General features: G+C 49.8%; 1 long non-coding RNA gene across 1 annotated transcript; it reads right to left on the reverse strand.

Annotated features, from left to right (window-relative positions):
* Positions 1-21,020: 21,020 nt before the first annotated feature.
* On the reverse strand, positions 21,021-21,704 carry LOC143768493 (uncharacterized). Its single transcript, XR_013213895.1, has 2 exons — positions 21,320-21,704; positions 21,021-21,213 (listed from the first exon to the last, which is right to left on the reverse strand). It is a non-coding gene; the product is annotated as an uncharacterized LOC143768493 (long non-coding RNA).
* Positions 21,705-22,080: the final 376 nt, after the last annotated feature.

Genomic DNA, 22,080 nt, shown 5'->3' on the forward strand with positions numbered 1-22,080 from the left:
CACGCTGCATCTTCTCTGTGCCAGCTGTCAACTTGACATTCGGCACACATAACAGCCGACTTTCAGTCAGGGGGTGGCAGAATGCAGCCACCAGGGGAGACACTGCTGACAGCCGGATTATGAGGCCCGACTGTGCCCCCTGACGGCTGTGCCAGGGGCACATGCCCCAGCTATCCACCTTAGATACGCCTCTGGTATAATGGTCCTCACATAGCACTGCAAACTGTATAATGTTCTCCATATAGCCCTGCAAACTGTATATTGGTATCCACATAGCCCTGCAAACTGTATAATGGCCCGCACATAGCCCTGCATATAGTATAATGGTCTCCACATAGCCCTGCATATAGTATAATGGTCTCCACATAGCCATGCAAACTGTAAAATGGCCCCCACATGGCCCTGCATAAAGTATAATGGCCCCCACATAGCCCTGCAAACTGTATAATGGTCTCCACATAGCCCTACATCTATATATATAATTGTCTAAGGGTTTTTCCGTCTGTCTGTCTGTCTGTCTGTCTGTCTGTCTGTCTGTCTGTCTGTCTGTCTGTCCTGGAAATCACTCCATATAAGGTATGGTCTACAAACAGGATACCTTATATGGAGTGGTCGGCGGTTTGTAGACCATACCTTATATGGAGTGGTCGGCGGTTTGTAGACCATACCTTATATGGAGTGGTCGGCGGTTTGTAGACCATACCTTATATGGAGTGGTCGGCGGTTTGTAGACCATACCTTATATGGAGTGGTCGACGGTTTGTCGGGCGGCCTCGACCAATCAGAGATGGGCACAGCATGGCGACGATGATGTCATAATGGTTGCCATGGCGACGATGATGTCATAAAGGTTGCCTCGACCAATCAGCGACGGGCACAGTCTGCCGCGAATCACATACTACGGGGACATGCATATTCTAGAATACCCGATGCGTTAGAATCGGGCCACAGTCTTGTATAGTATAATGGTCTTCACATAGCCCTGCAAGCTGTATAATGGTCTCCACATAGCCCTGCAAACTGTATAATGGCCCGCACATAGCCCTGCATATATTATAATGCTCTCCACATAGCCCTGCAAACTGTATAGTGCCTCCACATAGCCCAGTAAATGGTATAACAATCCCAACATAGCCCTGAAATCAATTTTATGGCCCCCACAAAGCTCTCCAAACAGTATAATGGCCTGATCTAATATATAATTGCCTAGAATACTACTTCCTGCAATTTGTGCCAACTTCCGTGGCTTTGTCCGGAGCTAATGTCCGGAGCTAATGTCCGGAGATAATGTCCGGAGCTAATGTCCGGAGATAAGTGACGTCACCAGTGTCCTACACCCAGGCAGAGCACAGGGGCCCCAGGCAGCATATGGGAACCCAGGCAGAGCACAGTGGCCCCAGGCAGAGCACAGGGGCCCCAGGCAGCATATAGGGCCCCAGGCAGAGCACAGTGGTCCCAGGCAGAGCACAGGGGCCCCAGGCAGCCTATGGGGCCCCAGGCAGAGCACAGTGGCCCCAGGCAGAGCAAAGGGGCCCCAGGCAGCATATGGGGCCCCAGGCAGAGCACAGGGGCCCCAGGCAGCATATGGGGCCCCAGGCAGAGCACAGTGGCCCCAGGCAGAGCACAGTGGCCCCAGGCAGAGCACAGTGGCCCCAGGCAGAGCACAGGGGCCCCAGGCAGAACATGGGGCCCCAGGTAGAGCACAGGGGCCCCAGGCAGAGCACAGGGGCCCCAGGCAGAGCACAGGGGCCCCAGGCAGAGCACAGGGGCCCCAGGCAGCATATGGGGCCCCAGGCAGAGCACAGGGGCACCAGGCAGCATATGGGGCCCCAGGCAGAGCACAGTGGCCCCAGGCAGAGCACAGGGGCCCCAGGCAGAACATGGGGCCCCAGGCAGAGCACAGGGGCCCCAGGCAGAGCACAGGGGCCCCAGGTAGCATATGGGGCCCCAGGCAGAGCACAGGGGTCCCAGGCAGCATATTGGGCCCCAGGCAGAGCACAGTGGCCCCAGGCAGCATATGGGGCCCCAGGCAGAGCACAGTGGCCCCAGGCAGAGCACAGGGGCCCCAGGCAGAGCACAGTGGTCCCAGGCAGAGCACAGGGGCCCCAGGCAGCTTATGGGGCCCCAGGCAGAGCACAGTGGCCCCAGGCAGAACATGGGGCCCCAGGCAGAGCACAGTGGCCCCAGGCAGAGCACAGTGGCCCCAGGCAGAGCACAGGGGCCCCAGGCAGAGCACAGGGGCCCCAGGCAGAGCACAGGGGCCCCAGGCAGCATTTGGGGCCCCAGGCAGAGCACAGGGGCCCCAGGCAGCATATGGGGCCCCAGGCAGAGCACAGTGGCCCCAGGCAGAGCACAGGGGCCCCAGGCAGCATATGGGGCCCCAGGCAGAGCACAGTGGTCCCAGGCAGAGCACAGGGGCCCCAGGCAACCTATGGGGCCCCAGGCAGAGCACAGTGGCCCCAGGCAGAGCACAGGGGCCCCAGGCAGAGCACAGTGGCCCCAGGCAGAGCACAGGGGCCCCAGGCAGCATATGGGGCCCCAGGCAGAGCACAGTGGTCCCAGGCAGAGCACAGGGGCCCCAGGCAACCTATGGGGCCCCAGGCAGAGCACAGTGGCCCCAGGCAGAGCACAGGGGCCCCAGGCAGAGCACAGTGGTCCCAGGCAGAGCACAGGGGCCCCAGGCAGCTTATGGGGCCCCAGGCAGAGCACAGTGGCCCCAGGCAGAACATGGGGCCCCAGGCAGAGCACAGGGGCCCCAGGCAGAGCACAGGGGCCCCAGGCAGAGCACAGGGGCCCCAGGCAGAGCACAGGGGCCCCAGGCAGAGCACAGGGGCCCCAGGCAGCATATGGGGCCCCAGGCAGAGCACAGGGGCCCCAGGCAGCATATGGGGCCCCAGGCAGAGCACAGTGGCCCCAGGCAGAGCACAGGGGCCCCAGGCAGCATATGGGGCCCCAGGCAGAGCACAGTGGTCTCAGGCAGAGCACAGGGGCCCCAGGCAGCCTATGGGGCCCCAGGCAGAGCACAGTGGCCCCAGGCAGAACATGGGGCCCCAGGCAGAGCACAGGGGCCCCAGGCAGAGCACAGGGGCCCCAGGCAGCATATGGGGCCCCAGGCAGAGCACAGTGGTCCCAGGTAGAGCACAGGGGCCCCAGGCAGCCTATGGGGCCCCAGGCAGAGCACAGGGGCCCCAGGCAGCATATGGGGCCCCAGGCAGAGCACAGGGGCCCCAGGCAGCATATGGGGCCCCAGGCAGAGCACAGCGATATTTTGGACCACTGTGCGGTGTTTCAAACCCCCTGTGTGATGTCTGGGGCCCTGTTCTTAAGTATATTAAAGATTAAAGTAACGTATATTAAAGTATATTATAGATCAAATTTGACACGTTTATGAGCACCATTGAGTGATATACTCAAGAATGACATAATTTTTCAACATTTTATTGTTTCAAACTGTAAACACTCAGAGTTTTTTTTACTTCAACCAGAAAACCTTAACGGTTCATAAAAAACTTGACTGTTCAGGATATGATAAAAGTCATAGTATTCTGAATCTTTAACTTATAAAGATACCTTTACATGGGGTGATTATTGGTTCCAGAGAGGCTTTCGGCCGATAATCGTACACATGGCTGGTGACAGGACAATACAATATAAACGTTCAAAGGTAAACACTGATAACATTAAAATCTAATATATAATTGCCTAGAATACTACTTCCGGCAATTTGTGCCAACTTCCGTGGCTTTGTCCGGAGATAATGTCCGGAGATAAGTGACGTCACCAGCGTCCTACACCCGCTCAGGGTGGACAAAGATATATGCCTTCGTGGTGCGCGGCACTTTTCTGATTGGTTGCCGCCTGCCGCGAGCGGCCAATCAGAAATGTGCCGTACTGTCAAGAATTGTCAAGAGCTGGTGAGTGCAGCCATTTTTTGTTCTTTCTTACTATTATTTATTAATTGTATTATTCTTACATTTGAATAAATAAAGTATATATGGATTCTAGACTCCCGATTCTTTAGAATCGGGCTGCCATCTAGTTTAAAATAAATAAATAAATAAAAGTACTCATCTCTCTTCATTCCCCAGTCCTCTGGTCTCTGCAGCGCGTGTTCTGAACCTCTGCTCTCAAATGTCAGAGCTCAAACGCACAGGGAGAATGATGGAGGACGGAGCTGATAGCTCTCTCTGCCATAATTACTTTTCAACTGTATCAACATCCAGAATGCCGATAAAGTTAAATGTCCAATGCTAGGCCATGGGGGACCAACTCACAGGCCCCATAGCAACCACATGGTCTGCTGCTATTAGTGGTATGCCACGGCTATAGGACTGTTTCTCAGCAACTATAACTGGATCTTTAGTCAAAGAAGACGGAATTCTGAACAGTTCTAAACATCAGTTGATTTTGCAAGTCTTGTGCAAAAAAGATGAATAGAAATATGAATTTCACCTTTCAGCATGATAATGTCCATAAACATACCTCCAAATTAACAAAAAAAGGCTTCTCTAGAACAAGATGAGAGTTGTGGAATGGCCCTGCCAGAACCCAGATCTGAATCCAATTGAAAATGTGTGGGATGACCTGAAGAGGGCGCTGTACTGAGGAGATGTCCTCACAATCTCACAGATATGGAGCACTACTGCAAAGACTTGTGGAGAAAGATTGCCAATTCTAGATGTACCATGCTGATAGACAACTACCCAAAAAGACTTAGTGCAGCGCCCCAGAGACCTGGTCGTTGCAGTAACGTCGCTCTGCCACTAAGGGGAGTGATGGTACGTCTGATTGCACTAAAGGAGTTCACCTGACCAGGTATCACAGTCATACATTACACTTCACACTCTGGCCACCAGGGGGAGCAAAGGGTTCTATGTATTAGGCCACTCCTCACACTTGGGTAAAACTGGGGGTTGGATAGGAAGTTAGGGAGAAGCTGACTGGGTTTTGCCCAGGCAACACCTGGTGAGAGAAGAGGTTGCTTGGGAAGATTCAGGGGGGTCCCTGTCAGGGGTGGGATCCTGACAGTGGCCTAGCGAACAGAACAGATCGTTACGGAGCCGTGCCTGCTCTACATTGCGGCGGTATCTTAAGAAAGGACAAGAAGCGAGGTTTATTGTGGAGAAGTGAGAAACGAGCAGGGGCGTCCCTATAATGAGGCAACTTGAGCTTGTTGCCTCAGGCGGCGCCACCTGCTGGGCGGCAGTGGGAGCGCTCAGTGCAGGAGACTGATGCACAAAGTCCTGAGCGTTGCTCCTGTGCAGAGCTTGGTGCCGCCTCCAGCGCTGGCTCCTCCTCTGTCCTCTCCCCCTCACCCTCTGGCTGATCAGGACATCGGCAGTGAGGGACAAAGCAGGAGGAGCTCGGAGCCAGAAATCTCCTCAGTGTAGTGTGTGACAATTATAGTGGCCAGTAGGTGGCAGCGTCACAAATTGATGCTGCCCCCTCCTGGCTCCGGATGTAGGGCTGCTCCCTCCCCCAGCCCCCACCATTCCTGAGACTAGCTGCTGACGCTGCCTGCTGGTGCCTCTGTACACTGTCCCCTCCATAACTCCTTCCTAGTTCCTCTGAGATCACAGGAGGCAGTCGGACCAGAGGAGGAGGGGGAGATCCTGCCTGCACAGACTCCTAGAGGAGGCCGCAGCTCCCCGTCTCCTCTGCCCCTGGTGACCTGCGATGGGGCGAGCAGTGACGGCTCTGCTGCAGCACACGTGAGTATATGGAATGTCATTTATAGGGTATGTAATAGTGTGTATAGTGTCTGCTTTCCTGTGTGTGAATGAATGCAGAGGTTTCTTGTGTATGTAATAGTGTGTGTAGTGTACAGTATGTGTGTCTCTGTTTATAAATGAGTGTATATGGATATACTGCCTGTGATTCTTGAGTATGAACAGGCCTGATCCCACAATTGTCTCTGCTTGTCAGGATTCCACATAATAAATTCCTCCCAATAACAATCCTTTGCATATATCCAGCACAGTGTAACCTGTGCACTCCCGAGTATCTGGAGTCCTGTCCAGTAATGTGCTAGGGTGCAGGCGGTGCGGTGCTGATGTATGTGATGTGCGCTCCCCTGAGTATCCGGAGTCCTGTCCAGTAATGTGCTGGGGTGCAGGCAGTACGGTGCTGGTGTATGTGATGTGCGCTCCCCTGAGTATCCGGAGTCCTGTCCAGTAATGTGCTGGGGTGCAGGCAGTGCGGTGCTGGTGAATGTGATGTGCGCTCCCCTGAGTATCCGGAGTCCTGTCCAGTAATGTGCTGGGGTGCAGGCGGTGCTGGTGTATGTGATGTCCGCTCCCCTGAGTATCCGGAGTCCTGTCCAGTAATGTGCTGGGGTGCAGGCGGTGCTGGTGAATGTGATGTGCGCTCCCCTGAGTATCCGGAGTCCTGTCCAGTAATGTGCTGGGGTGCAGGCAGTGCGGTGCTGGTGTAATGTGATGTGCGCGTCCCTGAGTATCCGGAGTCCTGACCAGTAATGTGCTGGGGTGCAGACGGTGCGGTGCTGGTGTATATGATGTGCGCTCCCCTGAGTATCCGGAGTCCTGACCAGTAATGTGCTGGGGTGCAGGCGGTGTGATGCTGGTGTATGTGATGTGCGCTCCCCTGAGTATCCGGAGTCCTGTCCATTAATGTGCTGGGGTGCAGGCGGTACTGGTGTATGTGATGTGCGCTCCCCTGAGTTTCTTGAGTCCTGTCCAGTAATGTGCTGGGGTGCAGGCGGTGCTGGTGTATGTGATGTCCGCTCCCCTGAGTATCCGGAGTCCTGTCCAGTAATGTGCTGGGGTGCAGGCAGTGCGGTGCTGGTGTATGTGATGTGCGCTCCCCTGAGTATCCGGAGTCCTGTCCAGTAATGTGCTGGGCTGCAGGCGGTGTTGGTGTATGTGATGTGTGCTCCGCTGAGTATCCGGAGTCCTGTCCAGTAATGTGCTGGGGTGCAGGCGGTGCGGTACTGGTGTATGTGATGTGTGCTCCCCTGAGTATCCGGAGTCCTGTCCAGTAATGTGCTGGGGTGCAGGCAGTGCGGTGCTGGTGTATGTGATGCTATCAATGCAGACGAGCGCTGTGCACTCTGGTACCCAGCACCTGTATGTTCTGCAGTTATCACCCCTCACATTATCACACCTCAGCTAGAATGTCCGCTCTGTGGAACATCTCCTGAAGGTTCGTGCATGATTCCAGAGCTCTGGTCATTCTAGCAATGGACCTAATAGTCCAGGCAGTGGTGACCACGGTCATTTCACTATATATAGATGTAGTGATGAGTCTGGGTTTAGGTTCCTCTCTGACTGAGAATCATGCCGGTTCTGTGTGGCCGGCTAAAGTCTCCTTTTTTGTTTGACTACACTATTACAGATAGGACACACAGGCTGATAACAGAGATTTCTGCTGAGAACAATACGTATTGCTGACAGAGCATAACGACCTAATGACTGAGGTGGACTCTTTTGTGCAGTTCCTCTGTTGGATAATAGTATTAAGTTAAATGCCTTTGATCAGAATGTCGGCTTAACATGGCCCAATAATCTCATGAGAGAATCCGAGCACACTGAGGAGAAGATGGAGGAAATAATTCTCCATCTTCTTTATCTTATCACTTTGCGGAAATCAGACTGCACTCAGATGTCATCCAAGTGCAGTCCAATGTTCTGCCCCCCCCCCCCTCACTGATTTGAATGTTTGCATGCCGTCCAATATACCCTGCTACTCCGCATTCTGTGATTTTTTTTTTTGTCATGCCAATTCAGTATGAGAAGAAGACACTAGTCTTCTAGAAATCCCATCCTCACTATGTTTCTCCCCTCCGCAGCGTTATTTTAGCTGCAGTGCAGGTTTTGGGACTTCCGCATCACCACAGCATGTTCATTTCATGCTGCGGAGTCAGAAGAGATCGCCATCGGGTGAATGCGGGGAGAAGCCGCCCTGCACCCACTGCAGATCGTGAGTACAGGGCAGCTGCGGTCTCCCTGCGATCACCCGCGGGTTCTTACAGGTCCGGAGACATTGCTTCCAAGACGCAGCCCCTCCAGATGCTGAGCACATACCCTAAGGCTATGGTTACACACTGCATTTCTGTGTTTTCGCCCATAGCACGCTGCAAAAGCGCCGAAAAGAATTGGTGCTCATTCTTTCCAAATCGCAGCAAAACCCGTGCAGGTTTCACTTTCTGCAAATAAATAAAACCAATGTGCGTTCTCAGCTACAAAAAATGCAGGTTTAGATGAGCATAAAACCAAGGTAAAAATGCAGCAAAACCTTCCTTGTGTGAACCCAGCCTAAAGAGGAGGAGAGAGGGGAGAATACATGTTATATGCGGCTCCTTACTTCATTCATTGGCCAATAGACCTGTCATAGGGGGGCACCAAAATCTCCTCATTTGCATTAGATGTAAACAATTTTTTCTATTCGCCACGACAGCACCCACTGAGAGAGGGGATCCGCCCCTGGGAACAGGAAACCTACAGAGAGATAAAAGGGGCGGCCCCCCCTCGCTCCTCAGTTGGTTTCCTGTTCCTAGACGGGAACCCACAGAGAAGACTCTATGGAGTAACTATGAAGAGGAAAGCCCGCCTGGACTGCCGCCTGTACGACTCTGCTGAGCGGCAGGGGCTCCAGAGCGGGTAGACAGAGACGGGAATGATCCTGCGGGCCACCCCTCATCTGCTGATGCTGCTGCAATGCCTGGTAGTTATCAACGGTCTCCCTGCTGGGACACCGTTGTATGAGGATACCGACCTTCCTCGTCCGGCCGGACCTGGGTCAGGTAATATACTCCGGGGGTATGTGGACGTCTCCCCGGTGGGTTTTTTCCCCTCCTGGTCCCTCCGGAGTGGAGGTATTGAATTACTGGTAGCTGCAGGTGCAGCACTTACCATGGCGTCTTCCAGCGTGCAGCAGAGACGCGGGCGCATGCGCAGTAGCATCGGCGTCCCGGAAGTGCTGGGTTGAACTTCCGGGATCGCGGGGGCAGCCTGGGCTCGACTACAGGCGCTATTGTGCCGGTAATTACTGCAAAGCATCTGCGGCTGGAGAAGCCAGGGCTAATCGCTAATCTCCCCTGATAATCAGGTACTGAAAAAAAAAAAAAAAAAAGGGGGGAGTGTTTTCTCAGCTGTGGGCAAGCGGTGCTATATAAGGCAGTTCAGAGCACTCCTGGTTGCGCAACATGTCGTCCCAGGAGGATATCGAGCGCCCACTGGAGGATTCAATCCTGCCTAGTGGTGATGCCCAAAAAGGCAGTGGACACTCAAAGAGGAGTGACTCCACTGAGAAATCGGGGAAAAAGTCAGGCCGCTCTGCACCGAAAGCTGATCGTACAACCCGGCAGACGGTATTTAACCTTACTCCTGGGTGAATGCGTAGCGGGCTTTATGGGGACTAATGGTAGTTTCTCCTACTTCTATCTTATAGGGTAAGCGGACGGAGAAATCTAGGCACAAGCAGTGTGCGATGTGTAATGAGCCCCTGCCGGACTCCTATATTAAGAAATTGTGTCAGAGTTGCATAGATTACACCTTACAGCAGGAAAGTTCTGTCAGGATGAAAGAAATTCGTCTCATGATTAGGGAAGAACTTCAGTCCTTGGGAGGTAGTCCGGCGGTGATTGTTGAGAAAAGAGCCAGGAAAGCACCTTCACCTGCAGCAGACACGTCAGCAGAAAGTGGGGAGGTCAGCTCAGACGTTTCTCAGAGATCGGGCTCCTCGGATGACGAGGATTACGTCTGTTTCCCTACAGACAGTGTAAATAATCTGATTAAGTCAGTGAGAGGTACTATGGGGGTATCAGAGTCTAAAGAACCTCAGACACCTCAGGACGCTATGTTTGCTGGTCTTTCGCAGAAGAAAGGCCATGTGTTTCCGGTGAATCAGGCCATCAAGGACCTGGTTAAACGGGAATGGAGTAAAGGACAAAAGGGGTTTGTGCCAGTCTCGTGTAAAAGGCGGTACCCCTTTGATGATGAGGACTTGACCACTTGGTCCAAAGTACCTAAAGTGGATGCGGCTGTGGCATCCACCTCCCGCCGTTCCTCCCTGCCAGTGGAAGATGCAGGTTCCTTATCAGATCCTATGGACAGGAAATCTGACATAATACTTAAAAAGTCATGGGAGGCCTGTGTAACTGCCTTTAAACCTGCAATTGCAGCCACATCTACTAGCAGGTCTATGCTAGTTTGGCTCGACCAGCTGGACCAAAACATCAAAACTGGGGTATCCAGGGAAAAATTGCGCTCTGCTATTCCTTTAATTAAAGGGGCGGCGGCATTTATTTCTGATGCCTCTATTGACTCACTCCGTCTGGCGGCCAGAACGGCCAGTCTTACTAATACGGCTCGTAGAGCCTTATGGCTAAAAAACTGGAAAGGAGATGCCCAGTCCAGGTCAAAATTGTGTGCCATACCCTGTCAGGGTGAGTACCTCTTCGGAACAATATTAGATGAAATACTCACTAAGGCGGGTGAAAGGAAGAAGGGGTTCCCTAATCCCTTTATTCCTTCTTACAGAAGGGTGTTCAGGAAGCCACCGTTCGGCAAAAAGGGAGGCTTTAAAGACCGGTGGAATAATAATAAAGAATTTAAACAAAAAGGAAATTTGTTCAATAAACGTCCCTTTAAGCCAGCGGATAAATTCCGTTGACCCAGTTCTGCCAGTGGGGGCTAGACTTCTAGAGTTTGCAGAGCAATGGAAGAAAATAACGGTCAATCCATGGGCCATCAATTTAGTATCTTCAGGCCTCGTTTTAGACTTCATCCAAACACCTCCGGATTCCTTCCTTCTTACATCCTTAAAATCTAGGCCTCAGCAGGAGGCCCTTGAAACGGAAATTAAATCCCTCATATCCAAACAAGTATTAATAAAGGTGCCACCATCCCAGATAGGGAAGGGCTTCTACTCCCCCCTGTTTCTAATTTCTAAGCCCGACGGCTCTTTCAGAACCATAATCAATTTGAGAAAATTGAATTCCTTTATAAAACCCAGAACATTTAAAATGGAATCTATTCGTTCAGCTATTAAAAATTTGTTTCCAAATTGTTACATGGTAGTATTGGATCTTAAGGATGCTTACTACCATCTCCCCATACACCAGTTACACCAACAATTTCTCCGGGTAGCAGTGGTTATAGATGGGCAGGTCTGTCACCTACAATACCGGGCTATGCCATTTGGTTTATCCATGGCTCCAAGGGTTTTTACCAAGTTACTATCAGAAGTAATGTCCTTCCTACGAGTAAGGGACACACTAGTAATTCCGTATCTAGATGACCTGTTGATTGTAGGTAAAGATTCCCTACAGTGTGAGAAGAGGTTGGGGGAAGTAGTATTTTCTTTGCAAAAACTGGGCTGGATTATAAACTGGGAAAAATCCAGGCTCCAGCCAGTGACATGTCAGAAATTTCTGGGTCTCCTATTGGACTCGGTTGACCAGATATGTAGGCTTCCTGATGAGAAAAAGACCACCATAATACATAAAGTAAGTATAGCCATCAGTAAGCGTAGTATGTCATTAAGGAATGCCATGTCTTTATTAGGTTCCCTGAATTCTTGTCTTCCCGCAGTCCAATGGGCGCAATTCCACACTAGACAGCTACAGAAATTTGTATTACAAGAGGACATTAGGAAGGAAGGAGAGCTGGATGACACAGACGTTCTAACGTCAGATGTGATACACTCCCTTGCATGGTGGTTAGATTGGGGCAATCTATCTAAGGGAGTTTTATGGGTTATCACTTCATCCACTAATGTTACCACGGATGCTAGTCCCGATGGCTGGGGGGCACACTTTCAGGATCAGGTAGCCCAGGGTCTCTGGTCTTATGCAGAGCTTGAGAATTCCTCTAATGTAAAAGAGTTGAAAGCTATATTTTATTCCCTGCTCCACTTTCTCCCTCAGCTGAGAGGCTCTCACACAAGGGTCTTCTCCGACAACACAACCGCAGTGGCCTATCTGAACCGTCAAGGAGGTACTCGGTCAGAAAATCTTATGGGAGTTGCTTCGGACATCATGGAGCTAGCCGAAGGTCACCTACTATCCTTGTCGGCGGTTCATATCAGAGGCATAGACAACCTTCGTGCAGACTTCCTCAGCCGCCACACTCTGCATCAGGGGGAATGGATGCTCAACAGGGAAGTGTTCAAGTTAATAACAGCCAAATGGGGTGTACCCCAGATAGACTTGTTCTCCACACGGGCAAACCGTCAGGTGAGGATGTTCGCCTCTCTATGCAGAGAGGACAATCCGGACATATTCGATGCCCTCCATATAACATGGGCATTCGACCTAGCCTATGCATTCCCTCCATGGAATCTACTGCCTGTGGTCATAAGAAAGATAAGGGAAGAAGGGGCAAGAGTTCTACTGATAGCCCCATTCTGGCCCAAGAGGCCATGGTTTTCGTGGCTCAGAGCGATGTCAATTTCAGACCCCTGGATTCTGCCTCAGACCAAGGACCTTCTATCTCAGGGGCCGTTCCTACATCCTCAAGTAAAAGGAATGAACTTGACGGTCTGGAATTTGAGAGGCAATTACTAGAGTTTAGAGGGTTCTCTAAGGGGTTAATTAATACCCTCATGAGGAGTAGAAAGCCTTCCACTACCAGAATTTATGTTAGGATTTGGAAGAAATTTCTTGAATTCCATACTGCACAACTCTCTTCGGAAGTTCCTATATTCTCAATATTAGAATTTCTACAGAAGGGTCTGGACTTGGGACTCTCGGTTAGCACATTAAAGGTCCAAATTTCGGCTCTAGGAGCTCTGTTTAATTCTGATGTTGCAGGCAATAGATGGATATCTAGGTTTATTTCCGCTTGCGAGAGATCAAAACCTATTAAGGTTCCACAGATTCCTCAGTGGGATCTGACGTTAGTCCTGGATGCATTGACACAAAGCCCTTTTGAGCCTCTTCAGACAGCCTCTCTGAAGCATGTCTCATTAAAAACGATATTACTAGTGGCATTAGTATCTGCCAGAAGGGTGAGTGATCTCCATGCCTTATCAGTAGATCCTCCATTCCTATCAGTGACTTCTGACAGAATAGTTTTAAAAACAGATCCATGTTATCTCCCTAAAGTAGCCACTAGTTTTCATAGGTCTCAGGAGATCTTGTTACCTACCTTTTATGAGAACCACTCGACTCCAGAAGAAGCTAGGCTTCATACCCTAGACGTTAAAAGAGCTATTCTAACCTATATAGAAAGAACTAGGGACTGGAGGGAGAGTAGGGCTCTCTTTGTGTCTTTCCAGGGGATAAACAAGGGATCCAGAGTCACAAAGTGCACACTGTCGCGCTGGATCCGGGATGCTATAATCTTGGCGTACAGATCTAAGGGAAGAGACCCTCCTCTGCATATCGGAGCACACTCCACTAGGGCCGTATCGACCTCCTGGGCAGAGAGAGCGAACGTGCCAATACACCTTATATGTAAGGCTGCAACTTGGTCTTCGCCTAATACCTTCTATAAGCACTATAGACTAGACCTATCTGCTGCTTCTGATCTAACCTTTGGGGTATCGGTTCTCGGCTCAGTTAACCCACCCAATATATAATCTCTGTAAATCTCTCAGTGGGTGCTGTCGTGGCGAATAGAAAATACCGGATTACTCACCGGTAATGCTCTTTTATAGAGCCCACGACAGCACCCATTCGATTCCCTCCCTTTTCTTTATTTAGTTGCACGTGGTGTCTTGTAGGGAGATGTATATAATAGAGTAAGATGATATGAAGTTGTAAATATGTATATATAACTAAACCTGTTAAACTAAAAAACCTGGCGGCGGTTCCTCCTTATTCTCTGTAAAACAACTGAGGAGCGAGGGGGGGCCGCCCCTTTTATCTCTCTGTAGGTTTCCTGTTCCCAGGGGCGGATCCCCTCTCTCAGTGGGTGCTGTCGTGGGCTCTATAAAAGAGCATTACCGGTGAGTAATCCGGTATTCTCAGGAAATTGTCCTGTTCTAGTCTGTATTTTACCGGAGGGGAGCCCCGTATACCACTATATAGCAGCTTAGTATGCATCTTGGGGGTCACTGACTTCCTTTTTACATAGTGGTGTTACTTTTTTTTGGAATTTAGAAATTTGGAAGTGGACAATACAGTACATGGGCCGGTGGGGTCTGGAGGGGGGCCAATTAGAACTAATGCTATGGGGCCCCATAATTTCTATGTATGCCCCTGGTGCAGGATGCATTGCACCATTCACATATGTCTCTGCTGCAGGACTGACTGGTCATAACTTCCACACCACGTCCAATGTCGCCCCTTGGTACATACAGGCATCCAGCCCTGTTTCTCCCGAGCGGCGTTTGGTCGGTGGCGCTCGTCCCCCTTCCCGCTCTCACATCCCTCGCCCAACCCAATGGGATGGCCCCTATTAGCCCCGGACAGCCCTGTGTGTGGCACTTGTGATTGGCTAAGCGTTTCGGGACACGGAGGTGTGGTCTGTTATAGAAGACGCACCGTTTTTTACCGATTTAAAAAATTTACTACAGGGGGGGGGGCGCCATTTTGTAGTTTGCCTCAGGCAGCAGAGAGGCTAGGTTCACCCCTGGAAATGAGATCACAGCAAAAGGCGATAGAACCAGTAGGAGTCGTGCCCCGAGATCGGCAACATCCTACTGAGGCGCGTAGCCAGTGGCCGGAACGCCGAGGAAGTATTGGGCTCTAAGTATTACTTCAAACCAACGGCAGGACAGTTAATTATAGGTTGGCTGTCTCACCTAATTCACCTAATGAAGACAACGGAGGCAAATTGTGGGAGATGGGCGTCTCTAGGGTCCCTATAAAATAGCTCCAGGCCTACCCCGTCATACGGGTGCGTCCTATCCAAATCATCTGGGGGACGGAGAGAAAGAACAGAAACATACATGACAGTTGTGAGGACTATCCCGTGGTGCTCAGCAGGGAAGTACTACAACACCCAGGCGCTAGTAGGTAGGCACTGATTTCCACCTGCAAAGGGAACTCTGGATGTGCCTTCGGACCGGCCGGTCTCGGACAGCCCTGTTAGCAGTGCTCTGGATTGCGGATCCCGAAGCCTTCAGTAAAGAGGTAAAGAGACTGCAACCCTGTGTCCTCGTTATTTCATCGCACCACCACCTTTAATTGGACGCCCCTTAGCAGGGTCACGGCCCGGGTCAGGCCACCGTGACAACCACAAGACCGACAGAGAGGGGCCCGGTACCGAGTACCCCGCGGCCCTGCGTCTGGGGGCGCTCCAAAACTTGGCGTCACAAACAGGATCTACTTAAGCCTGAAGAATCAGGTCATGTGTGCCTTGGAACTGTGATTGAATTGTGCTTGAACTGTGATTTATTGCAAAGACTGTGCATTGCCACTTGCCGCCAAAAGTTCCCACCAAAACCGCCGCCATTACAGCGCCAAGAGGAGCGCAAGAGGAGAAGAATGGCGTGGAAGTGGGCGAACACAAGCTGGAGAGCGTGAAAGACAATGGCCTCCCAGTCTAAATATTACTGTATCCTAAGGACGTGTCCGTCAGCAGCTGAAACCCGCCTCCTGATCTTCTATGGCGGGCGGAGACCGAAGAAACGAAACTATGACTCAGATGAGGTGGGCCTGGAGACCAGAGAAGGCCTGCCGAAAAGAATGGCCCCGCACCGGCCCCCGTCACCGGAGGACTACGCCGACATGCCCCTGTTGGAGGATTTGGATCCATGGGAGCTGCCGGGGGGGCATCCCGTGCCTGAACGGTCCCCAGTCCGTACGCCTCCCTCAGGAGAGTGGAGTGGCACCGGAGGAGTTACCTCAAGCGTAGGTACTCAGTGCCGCGACCCCCGGGGAGGACGCCTCACCCCTGCACCTGATCCAGTCACCACCACGGCCATTTGTGCCCCGATGGCCCCACCGCCTGGCCCCGAATTACCGGGGGGGCACGACCTCGGGCCCTTTTCTTGGGGAGAATATCGGAACCATCTAATCGCGGAGTTCCAGCGGGAAGTGGAGCGGGAAGCGCGAGGTGAGCTGCTGGAGGGCTCCTTGCCGAAATGGGGCGTTGTGATTGTTTACCAGCCCCAGGAAGGGAAAGGCTTCATTCAAGAAATTGGAGCAGCCCTAAGAGTCCGCATCACCCGGGGTGAGGTGGAACCCTGCTTGTGTGGAGACGGTGCCAAGTCCCTCCTGAGGCCGGGAGATGTGGTGACGTATCGCCGGCATCTAAAGGGAAGAGGTTGGTGGGCCCGGGACATGCAGCCCTGTACAGCCGTCCTGGCGGTCTCCAGAACCGAGGGGGAGGAGCTTGCCGCTGAAGCAGCTGCAGCAGCCTTTGCCGCCGCCAGCGTTATTCACCGGCCCACGCAGACACTCATCGCAGCGCACGACCTGGCGTGCAGAAGGCTCAAACTCATGGAGTGTACCTGGCACCGGGAGTAGACTTGGAGTCAAGCCTGCCTGGGCCACAGAGGGCCACCTGTCAGGTAAAGCCCCGATGGAGGCCACCCCCTGATTTACCGGAGTAAGCCTTAAAGCCATGCAACTGTAAATAGTTAACTGCCTGTTTGTCTGTTTTGCTGCTGATACCCGATCAGGGTTATTCTTAAAGGGATCCCTTTGTTTACCCGGGATCCCTATTATTTTTGCTTTTTGTTTTTGCTTTTGTTCATCACTGTTTTAAAGACTGCCGAATCATGGACGGTGAATGGTTCAAACTGTGCTGTAAATAGTTTGCACCTTATTAAAGGTGCCCTCTACTGGTTTTACAAGAAAAGGAGCTTTTTGAAGAGACTGTTCCAGGAAACAGCGCAGAGGTTCCTGCTTTGAAACGGACTTGCAACTTGAGAAGTTGCGCTACCTCAAAGAGACTTGGTGTTCCTCTTAAAGGGGATGTTCACATGTTGCACTTAAGTATTATGTTACTTTGAAAATGTTGAATGGTAGTAGATAGTGTTTAGTTATTTAAGATAGACAATGTTTAATGATGTTATTAGAGATTGAGGACAGGAAAGAATTGAAAGCCGAATTTCAAAGAAAGTGAACCCGTAGGGGTTAGTGAGTCCTCCTGGAAACCATAGAGAGATGGTTGATTGATCTTATACTGTGAATAAAGAAGAATAAAGCTTACAAAAGAAAAGAGGCAGTAGGCCCGGACGAGTAGCCAGGCGGTCCTGCATGTTCAGAATCAGAGAGAGTAAAGAAAATATTGCATTTAGAAAAGAGAAATAAAGACAAAGTTAATTTATATTCTAGAGTTTTATAGTAAGCCTTTAGTGGAGTCAGCCTATACGCCCTTAAAGGAAAAGTTAAATTATTGTCCCAGAATTTGCACTTAGTAGGTAGAATACCCGGCTAGGTAAAGATGGTTACTTATAGTCAGTTAATTAATGAGTGTTATTTAAAAACTTTAAATATGTTTCTGTTTGTAACGTTCAAGTGTCCTCACCTCCCATAAAGGGAAGCACTGTTAAATTTACTTGTTCATTGCATTTCAAAATTTTGTATGTCTTTTGCTGACATGTATTGTTTTCTTCCCAGTCCGGGAGTACTGGATTTAACCGGGGGGGGGGGGGGGAGTGCAGCGCCCCAGAGACCTGGTCGTTGCAGTAACGTCACTCTGCCACTAAGGGGAGTGATGTTACGTCTGATTGCACTAAAGGAGTTCACCTGACCAGGTATCACAGTCACAAACTACACTTCACACTCTGGCCACCAGGGGGAGCAAAGGGTTCTATGTATTAGGCCACTCCTCACACTTGGGTAAAACTGGGGGTTGGATAGGAAGTTAGGGAGAAGCTGACTGGGTTTTGCCCAGGCAACACCTGGTGAGACAAGAGGTTGCTTGGGAAGATTCAGGGGGTCCTGTTGTGAATTCCGTTCTTGGGCTCCATCCTGTGGTCATGAATGGTATTTTTGGGAATTCTGCTCTTGGGCTCCCTCTGGTGGTTTCAAGTGGAACTTAGCAGCTGCTTTCACTAATCGGTGCCCTGGCCTTGTTATTTAACTGGGCTTTAGGCTGTAGTTGATGCCAGCTGTCAATGTTCCTTCCTGTGGATTCAGTCCTTTCCTGGAAGTTCTCTGTTGGCCAGTCCATTTCAGCTTAAGATAAGTTCTGCTAGTTTTTGGGTGTTTCCCTGCCTATGACCTTTTGTTCAGTTTAAGTTATGTCTCTTTTGTCCAACTTGTCATCATGAAATATTCCGGCTAGTTGGAAGCTCTGGGGTTGCAGATTTGCCCCTCCACACCTTGAGTCGGTGTGGAGATTATTTTTGTAAACTCTGCGTGGACATTTAGTTTTTATACTGACCGCACAGTAGCCTTTTCTTTCTCTGTCTATTTAGATAGTAGTGGCCTCCTTTGCTAAAATCTAGTTTCATTTCTGAGTTTGTCATTTCCCTCTTCACTCACCATCAATATTTGTGGGGGGCTATCTTTCATTTGGGGGTTTCTCTGAGGCGAGATAGTTTTCCGTTTCCATCTTCAGGGGTAGCTAGTTCTTAGGCTGTGAAGAGGCGTCTAGGCAGAGATAGGAACGCTCCACGGCTATTTCTAGTGTTGGTGTTAGGAGTAGGGATTGCGGTCAGTAAAGTTACCACCTCCTCAGAGCTAGTACATTATTTGTTTACTCACTAGGTCATTTCAGTGCTGCTCCGTAATCACTAGGTCATATAGGTGATTGTCTGTAGAGCTGCCACCTCCTCTGAGCTTGTCCATGATTGGTTTTACCCACCAGGTCATCTCAGTACCACTCCGTAACCACCAGGTCATAACAGGGTCCCTGTCAGGGGTGGGATCCTGACAGTGGCCTAGCGAACAGAACAGATCGTTACGGAACCGCGCCTGCTCTACATTGCGGCGGTATCTTAAGAAAGGACAAGAAGCGAGGTTTATTGTGGAGAAGTGAGAAACGAGATTACAGCAAAAGGCGATAGAACCAGTAGGAGTCGTGCCAAGAGATCGGCAACATCCTACTGAGGCGCGTAGCCGGTGGCCGGAACGCCGAGGAAGTATTGGGCTCTAAGCATTACTTTAAACCAATGGCTGGACAGTTAATTATAGGTTGGCTGTCTCACCTAATTCACCTAATGAAGACAACGGAGGCAAATTGTGGGAGAAGGGCGTCTCTAGGGTCCCTATAAAATAGCTCCAGGCCTACCCCATCATACGGGTGCGTCCTATCCAAATCATCTGGGGGACGGAGAGAAAGAACAGAAACATACATGACAGTTGTGAGGACTATCCTGTGGTGCTCAGCAGGGAAGTACTACAACACCCAGGCGCTAGTAGGTAGGCACTGATTTCCACCTGCAAAGGGAACTCTGGATGTGCCTTCGGACCGGCCGGTCTCGGACAGCCCTGTTAGCAGTGCTCTGGATTGCAGATCCCGAAGCCTTCAGTAAAGAGATAAAGAGACTGCAACCCTGTGTCCTCGTTATTTCATCGCACCACGCACCACCACCTTTAATTGGACGCCCCTTAGCAGGGTCACGCACCGGGTCAGGCCACCGTGACAACCCCAAGACCGACAGAGAGAGGCCCGGTACCGAGTACCCCGCGGCCCTGCGTCTGGGGGCGCTCCACTTAACACGACAATAAATTGAAAGTGTACTTCAATGACGTGTTAGTGTAAGGGTTTGTATGTATATTTCTTCAACCACATTATTTTAACCCCTTCATGACCTTGGGATTTTCCATTTTTCCGTGTTCGTTTTTCGCTCCCCTCCTTCCCAGAGCCATAACTTTTTTATTTTTCTGTCCATATCCATATGGCCACGTGAGGGCTTATTTTTTGCTAAACAAGTTGTACTTTTAAACGACATCATTGGTTTTAGCATGTCGTGTACTAGAAAACGGGAAAAAAATTCCAAGTGCGGTGAAATTGCAAAAAAAGTGCAATCCCACACTTGTTTTTTGTTTGGCTTTTTTGCTAGGTTCACTAAATGCTAAAACTGACCTGCCATTAAGATTCTCCATGTCATTACGAGTTCATAGACTCCTAACATGTCTGGGTAATTTTTTAACTAAGTGGTGAAAAATAATTCCAAACTTTGCTAAAAAGAAATGCTCCATTTTCCGATACCCGTAGCGTCTCCATTTTTCATGATCTGGGGTCGGTTGAGGGCTTATTTTTTGCGTGCCGAGCTGGTGTTTATAATGATACCATTTTAGTGCAGATACGTTCTTTTGATCGGCCGTTATTGCATTTTCATGCAATGTCGCGGCGACCAAAAAAACGTAATTCTGGCGTTTCAAATTTTTTTCTCGCTTTGCTGTTTAGCGATCAGGTTAATGCTTTTTTTCTATTGATAGATTGGGCGATTCTGAACGCGGTGATACCAAATATGTGTAGGTTTGATATTTTTTTTTAGTGATTTATTTTGAATGGGGCGAAAGGGGGGGTGATTTAAACTATTATTTTTTTTTATTTTTTTCACATTTTTTTTTTTTTTTTTACTTTTGCCATGCTTCAATAGCGTCCATAGGAGGCTAGAAGCTGGCACACCTCGACCGCCTCTGCTACATAGCAGCGATCATCAGATCGCTGCTATGCAGCAGAAATGCAGGTGTGCTATGTGCGCCGACCACAGGGTGGCGCTCATAGCTATCCGGGATCAGTATCCATAGAGGTCTCAAGGACCTCTATGATTACAATGCAGAAGCACCGCTGACCCCCGATCATGTGATGGGGTCAGCGATGCGCTCATTTCCTGCCGCCCGGCCGGAAGCGGTAGTTAAATGCCTCTGTCTGTGTTTGACAGTGGCATTTAACTAGTTAATAGTTCAAAACAGCTGACATGTCCCGGCTTTGATGCGGCTCACCGCCGGAGCCCGCATCAAAGACGGGGGTTCTGACCTCGGACGTACTATCCCGTCCGAGGTCAGAAAGGGGTTAATTTTATTTTTTTATTTTTCCATCCAAAAAGATTTCAGTTTGTTTTGCAGTGGATTTGTACAGATTACAGGTGACTTTAAAAGTGGAAGAAATTCTAAAATGTTTCTTTTAATATCCACTGTAAGTCCTGTTTTACCTTATTTTATCTAAATAATTTTAGTTCTATAAAACTAAGAGAAGAGACTGCAATCTGCTCATGGTCGTTTATTTCATGCCCTTATGCTGATTTATTGACAGATTATGAAGTTCTGAATTTCTTGTTTTCAACTTCCCCGGTGGACTCGATCAGGAGAGAAGTGGTCATCGGTGACAGCAGTAAGGGGTTATTCCTGGTCCTGCTACATCCGCCTTCTGGAGTAATAACGGTGTCTACGTTTATGACCTAGAAGAAGCCAATGTATAAATATAAGGTTGCCCATTGCCAAGAATTACATGTATAGCATTATAATGGAGGTTATACTGTTTAGTGTAGGCTCAATAACATTTACCCATTTTATGGGGTCTGCGAGTCCTTCTCCTTCTGGGATAGGATCTCCTGCTTTTCTTGTGAGAAGCCATGATGTCTTGATGGTACCAGGCGGGTTGCTAATAACTTGTGGGCTGCCAGTGGAATGTCCTACACCCTGAGGCCATTATGACAGGTAGAACGCTCTCTCATTACCTAGTAGCTGTGAGGTCACCTGTATGATGTAAGGGAATGTTGGCTAGATAGGGTTGGCCGCTCTGTTTGTGAATGTGGTGGTGGGCATGGTTCATTAACGGAATTGCTCAAGTAAAAAGATTAATTATATATAAATATATCACACACAGTATATATATGGAATATTAAATTCTCCTAATAATGCCCCTTGAAGGTCTTATGACCTGGTGATCCACACACTATGTGAAATAAATTGGAAATAACAACATACATAAATAAATAAAACCCAAAACAAAAAGAAATAAATAAAAAAACCTGCTAATCAAAACCACTGTTACCCAATCACCCAATCCCTTTGTGGTTATAAAAAAAAACTAAAAAACTTTTTACACTTTTTGGGTTTGTGCACACGTTTTGGATTTGGCTGCGGATTCGCAGCAGTTTTCCATGTGTTGTACAGTACCATATAAACCTATGGAAAACCAAAACCACATGGAAACGCTGCGGTTTATTTTCCGTAGCATGTCAATTCTTTGTGCGGATTCCACAGCGATTTACACCTGCTGTATAATTGGAATCCGAAGCTGTAAAAATGCACGTGAAAACCGC

Source organism: Ranitomeya variabilis, chromosome 4 (assembly GCF_051348905.1).
Source record: "Ranitomeya variabilis isolate aRanVar5 chromosome 4, aRanVar5.hap1, whole genome shotgun sequence".
Classification (NCBI taxonomy): domain Eukaryota; kingdom Metazoa; phylum Chordata; class Amphibia; order Anura; family Dendrobatidae; genus Ranitomeya; species Ranitomeya variabilis.